The following is a 7,057-nucleotide window of genomic DNA, read 5'->3' on the forward strand; positions in this document are numbered from 1 at the left end:
CCTAAAGAGCCAGCAGGGAAAACTGTGACTTGTTCTAAATCTCTTTTTCGGAACCGCTTGCATGGACCCACAGACCTTATGGCTGCGGGCTTTCTTGTTGCCTTCAGCCTAAAATCCACCCTTTCCCACTTCGCGTCACGCCAGACTCAAAAATCGCCATGTGTCTGGAGATTGCTTCCACGCCCAAAGATCCAGCAGGGAAAAATGTGCCTTATTCTAAACCTCTTAGGGAACCGCTTGCATGGCCCCACAGACCTTGTGGCACAAGGCTTTCCTGTTGCCTTCAGCCTCAAAAAACCACGTTACCACTTGGCGCCGCGCCAGCCTCTGTAGGAATGTGTCTGAGAGAAAGTGGTCATGTGAGCCAGCCTCCCTACTAGGAGAGATTAGATTAAGGGCAAAACAGGTGGTAGAAGATGGAATTAGTACATGGGAAAAACGGGAACTGAGAAGGTAGAAAACATGTTGTGCTAATGACTAAGTAATTTACTATGTGAATTCTTGTAACCAATCTGATCTGTGAATGAACTGCATGGACAGCACGTGAACAGAGACTGTAAGCCAATCATATAGCTGCCGCTAGCGCGTGCTCTTATTGCCTGTCTCTATATACTCTGTGAAAACTTGAATAAAGGGAGAACGATCATACTCATATTGAGACTCCATCGTTACTCCGGGTCCGTCTCCTACTCCAACATCTGGTAGCAGAGGATGGTTCAGCGCGACTGAGTTCTCCGAGACTGCGGTAAGCAGCTAGAGGAGGGGAGTGGGAAACTTCGGCTGGGAGACGTGCTGCTTAGGCGCATCAGCGGAAGCAGACAACGGCATGAGGTCGTTCCTCACCTCCCAGGCGCAGCTATGGAAACAGAAGCTGCGGCCACACTACTCACTGGGTTCCTCTCTAAGAGAGGGATTGAAACACCAGCGAAACTGTTGCTCAAACTGATTAAGCCGGGGCAGGAGATGGGGCAACAAGTAACAAAAGAAGAAGGGGCTATATTAAGACTTCTCCTGCATATCCTCTCTAAGAGAAGGGTGAAATATGATGAGCGTATGCTCCGAAGGTTGTTAACCTGGTGCAGAGAGAACGGATTCGCACCAGAGCCCCAGACAGCTTTTAAACCAGAAATATGGGAGGCTGTTGGGAAAAAACTGTGGGAAGTGATAAGTAATGGAGACAAAGAGGCATCACCGTTGGCGACGACCTAGCGGTTGGTGTTATCGACCTTACAAGATATGAAGGCGGAGCGAGCCACAGCAGCCAGGGCTTTTGCAGCATTACAACCCACGGGAGGGGGATCGAACAGGCCAGGTCCGAAGGTCTGGGACGATCCCCTGCTGATCCCCTCTGCTCCACCTGAGGCCGAGGGAGGAGGCAGAATGTCAGCAGAGAAGGACAGAGCCGGAGCTGTTGGCTCCTGACATTGCCCGCCTCGCCCCCTCCCCTCCCCAGTCATCTCCCTGAGATAAAAGTGCTGGTTTTGTATGTCTGCTGTGGAAGTGTGTGTGGGCGCCAGCTTATACCTGCTGATCAGCATGTGTGCTACTGTTTGCTTTTTGTTGTGTGCAGTGTCGTTAGGTGACTCCACTTGAGCAGGTGTTCTGCCCGGTGTGGTACTGTTCTCGTATGCATCTAGGGCTGACGCTCCGTGAAGTGAAGTAGTTTGTGTATACACAATGTTTAGACGTAAGGCGAGCGCGTAAGGCGAGCGCGCCTCAGGTAGATACACCAGGATGGGCTGTAGAACCGATGGAAGTCCTGGAATATTGGGGGAGTTTTCACCAGCCGACACGTTTACACTCTCGGAAACGGCTCGCCCGTGCAGGGTGTGTCGCTGGTTGTTTGTTGTTTGTCTATAAGGTCATGGTTGATTGGGAAAAGGAGTTGAACCAAAGTCTGTAGGATGCTCTGTAGGAAAATGAGAAACTTAAGGAAAAATGAGAAACTGAGCTCTTGTTGCAAAGGCAGACTTTTATGTCAGTCATAAGTGATGGAAAAAAAAAGAAAAGAAAAAAAGAAAAAGAAAAAAGAAAAAAGAAAAAAGAGAAAAAAGAAAAAAAGAAAAAAGAAAAAACAAAAAGAAAAAAAGGAGTAAAAAAAGAAAAGAAACCAACCAGGAACAATTAGATGGGAAATGTGCCACATTCGCACAAAAGTATGCCATACGCATTACGAGAAAGCATCAGAAAAAGAGAAACAGGACACCTGATTCAAAGCAGTACCATAGAGAGATGTTTTTGGTTTTTTCCTATATGTGTATATGTTATTGCATGCCTTAGTAGATTGCTCTCTGTTATACCCTGCGAGACTAAAATGAACCCAGCAGAAGCGGTCTCTTGAGCAAGGGGGTGGAATATGGGAAAGCAACGGAAGATCACCGAGGAGGACTGTAAATACACTCAAGGGACTCGCACCTGGGTGCTGGAAAACACATATATCACACCAATTGTTATTCAGTCTCGGGTGCTGGCAAGAAAAACATTTGGATGACATAAGCCTGTAATGGACTCACAGACACCTTATCTAGCTGCTTGAGAACCTTGGCCTGTTGTGGAAGATCAAAGCACAGTACCAGCAAGAACAGGGAGGCCGCATGCGCTCTAGCTAACTAGGACTCTTTTGCTGCCAAGGATTCGTGATAACAAGGGCTCTCTTGCTGCCAAGGATAAGTTTAACAATGCTACTAGTACCGCTATTTCTGAGTTATTGCTAGATGTAGATAGTATTCGATATGCGATGTTGCAAAACAGAACTGCTACTGATTTTTTGCTTTCAGCTCACAGACATGGTTGTCAAGATTTTAAAGGACTGTATTGTATGAATCTAAGTGACCACTCCAAATCCATCCATGCCCAGTTGCAGGAACTGCTCCGACCGAACCAGCAACTTGTGGAGACCACTTTTGAAAATCTTTTTGCTGGATGGACTTGGGGGTGGGGTTGGTTGAAGCAAATTCTACTCATCGCCTGTGTGGAAGGAATTTGTCTGTTATGTTTAGTATGCTGTTTGCTGTTTTTAATAAGCATTATACGATCAGCTGTAGATGCCGCTTTGCATCGTACCCTTGTACGAGTTGTAGAATATGTTGCTCTAAAAACTATGTGTGTATCCATGAGAACCTGACCTTCACAGAAGAAGATAACAGGAAGGGATTACAACAATGGAGTCACGTATCAGGCAGCCGCTGTCAGCAGAGCTGGATCATGAGTTTGGTGAGACTTGCTGCATGTGCTGGCCACGCGTGCAGCGACTCTGGCCTGTACTTTTCTACTCAATCCAGTGCAGGAGAGTTTGGTGGGACTCGCTGCGTGCGCTGGCCATGCATGCAGCGACTCTAGCCTGTACTTCTCCACTCAATCCAGTGCAGGATATAAGGGGGCTGTCTCGGGTCAGAGAGGGCTAGAGAGACATGAGTGAGGGGGAGAGAGACATGAGCGCACTTTGAAGATACAGGGGATGCCCTGAAGCAGTGTCTGCCCCCGCCCCGCCCCCCCGCCATAAGTTCTATGTTCATTAACCCCAACAGCTCCGAAGGCATTACAGCATGTTGCAAGATAAGATATAGTCTACTACTGCTGCAAGACGCATTGAACACCTTCCTACAAGAATTTCAACTTTATGCCCTGATAGGACAGTGGGATGATGCACTCGCAAAGAGCCTGACTGCATTAGAGTGGGTATTTTTGCCACATGCCTTTTCAAAACCAGTAACTATGATGATTGAAATGTTACCGCGATTGTTTTTCCAGGGTCGTTTGTGCTGTCAGCAGCTTTCTGGAATGCATCCAAGCCACATACATGTCCCCATCAAAAAGGATGACCTTGACCCTTGGTTATCACAATTTGACATGTCGTTGCAAAAAGAAAAAATAGTCGTCCTTTACATGATCAGCTAAAAGCTCAAATACTAAAGATTCAAGACTTAATGAACCACAATGTATTTGAACTATTACAAAAGGATTTCTCGTGGGTAAATCCAAAGAAATTGGCTTTCTGGGCTAAATTGAGGAATCTGGGTATTTATTGCCTTAGCAGGGTTCTTTTTGATTCTGTTTTTAATTGTGTTTAGTCTATAACCCGCTAAGAGCGTCACAACAAGTAGAAGCACAAGTCATGGCGACCTTGTTAATAAATGGTCTGGCGTTAAACAAAAAAGGGGGAGATGTGGCAGATCTACGAGCAGAGGCCTGCATACGGCCAAAGATACAGTGAGCAGAGCAGAGAGTAACCACAGAGCCAAGAGAACAGTTCATACCTTCACTCCATCCTGTGACGACCATATAACATTTTCAAATCTCAGACAAAGAATAGGGCTAAGTATTCTTCCTTCGCTAGGAACAGCAACGGCATTAAATGCATTGAATAAGATAGGGTGTTGGGCAAGTAAACAGATAAACCTTACAACTGAAATCCTATCTAGCTTGCTTACTGATGCTGATAGCATTCGGCATGCTACGTTGCAAAATCGAGCGGCTATTGACTTTTTGCTGTTAGCTCAGGGTCATGGATGTGAAGATTTTGAAGGTATGTGTTGTATGAACGTTTCTGACCACTCATCATCCATTCATAAGCAGTTACGGGAGCTGAAGGATAACATGTCCAAATTAAAAGTGGTCAAAAATGGTTTCGATGATTGGTTAAGCTCATGGGGTGTATCGGGATGGTTATGAGACTTACTAAAGCAAGGGCTCATGCTATTGTTGGTTATATTATTATTGATTATGGTAGCCTCATGTGTTCTCCGCAAAGTGACTGACATGATTGAAAATGCCATGCATAAGGTCTGGCTGGCTCAAGAAGAAAAAGGGGGTATTGTAGGAATGTGTCTGAGAGAAAATGGTCACGTGAGCCAGCCTCCCTACTAGGAGAGATTAGATTAAGGGCAAAACAGGTGGTAGAAGATGGAATTAGTACATGGGAAAAACGGGAACTGAGAAGGTAGAAAACATGTTGTGCTAATGACGAAGTAATTTACTATGTGAATTCTTGTAACCAATCTGATCTGTGAATGAACTGCATGGACAGCGCGTGAACAGAGACTGTAAGCCAATCATATAGCTGCCGCTAGCGCGTGCTCTTATTACCTCTCTCTATATACTCTGTGAAAACTTGAATAAAGGGAGAACGATTATACTCCTATTAAGACTCCATCGTTACTCCGGGTCCGTCTCCCACTCCAACAAGCCTCCACAATTTCCATACATCTGGACATTGCTCCCACGCCTAAAGAGCCAGGAGGGAAAACTGTGGCTTCTTCTAAAGCTCTTTGGGAACCGCTTGCATGGCCCCAAACACCTTGGGACTGCGGGCTTTTCTCCTGCCTTCAGCCTCAAATACACCCTTTCCCACTTGGCGCCGTGCCAGCCTATAAAATTTCCATATGTCTGGAGATTGCTCCCACTCACAAAGAGCCAGCAGGGAAAACTGAGTCTTGTTCTAAAGCTCTTTGGGAACTGCTTGCATGGCCCCACAGACCTTGTGGCTCCAGGTTTTCCTGCTGCCTTCAGCCTCAAAACCACACTTTCCCACTTGGCGCCGCACCAGCCTCTAGAATTTCCATATGTCTGGAGGTTGTTACCACACCCAAAGAGCCAGGAAAGACAACTGTGGCTCCTTCTAAAACTCTCTGGGAACCGGCTATATGGCCCCACAGACATTGGGGCTACGGGATTTCTTGTTGCCTTCAGCCTCAAAACCACCCTTTCCCACTTGGCGCCGCGCCAGACTCCAAAATTTCCATATGTCTGGACATTGCTCAAACGCCTAAAGAGCCAGGAGGTGAAATTCTGTGTTGTTCTACAGCTCTTTGGGAACCGCTTGCATGGCCCCAGAGACTATGGGGCTGCGGGCTTTCCTGCTGCCTTCAGCCTCAAAACCACCCTCTCCCACTTGGCGCCACGCCAGACTCCAAAATTTCCATATGTCTGGACATTGCTCCCATGCCTAAAGAGCCAGGAGGGAAAACTGTGGCTTCTTCTAAACCTCTGTGGGAACCGCTTGCATGGCCCCAAACACCTTGGGGCTGCGGGCTTTCCTCCTGCCTTCAGCCTCAAATACACCCTTTCCCACTTGGCGCCGTGCCAGCCTATAAAATTTCCATATGTCTGGAGATTGCTCCCACTCACAAAGAGCCAGCAGGGAAAACTGAGTCTTGTTCTAAAGCTCTTTGGGAACTGCTTGCATGGCCCCACAGACCTTGTGGCTCCAGGTTTTCCTGCTGCCTTCAGCCTGAAAACCACACTTTCCCACTTGGCGCCGCACCAGCCTCTAGAATTTCCATATGTCTGGAGGTTGTTACCACACCCAAAGAGCCAGGAAAGACAACTGTGGCTTCTTCTAAAACTCTCTGGGAACCGGCTATATGGCCCCACAGACATTGGGGCTACGGGATTTCTTGTTGCCTTCAGCCTCAAAACCACCCTCTCCCACTTGGCGCCGCGCCAGACTCCAAAATTTCCATATGTCTGGACATTGCTCAAACGCCTAAAGAGCCAGGAGGGAAAACTGTGGCTTCTTCTAAACCTCTGTGGGAACCGCTTGCATTGCCCCAAATACATTTAGGTTACCTGCTTTCCTGGCGCATTCAGCATCAAAACCACCCTTTCCCACTTGGCGCCGCACCAGCCTCCAAAATTTCCATATCTCTGAACATTGCTCCCACGCCCTAAGAGACAGCAGGGAAAAGTCTTTCTTTTTCGAAAGCTCTTTGGGAACCGCTTGCATGACCCCACAGAGCTTGGGGCTGCGGGCTTTCTTGTTGCCTTCAGCCTCAAAACCACCCTTTCCCACTTGGCGCCGCACCAGGCACAAAAATGGCCATATGTCTGGAGATTGGTCCCACGCCCAAAGAGCCAGCAGGGAAAACTATGCCTTGTTCTAAAGCTCTTTGGGAACCGCTTGCATGGCCCCACAGACACTAGTGATGCGGGCTTTCCTCCTGCCTTCAGCCTCAAAACCACCCTTTCCCGCTTGGCGCCGCAATATCCTCCAAAATTTCCATCTCTCTGGAGATTGCTGCCACGCCTAAAGAGCCAGCAGGGAAAACTGTGACTTGTT

This window comes from Larus michahellis, chromosome 2, assembly GCF_964199755.1.
Source record: "Larus michahellis chromosome 2, bLarMic1.1, whole genome shotgun sequence".
Lineage (NCBI taxonomy): Eukaryota > Metazoa > Chordata > Aves > Charadriiformes > Laridae > Larus > Larus michahellis.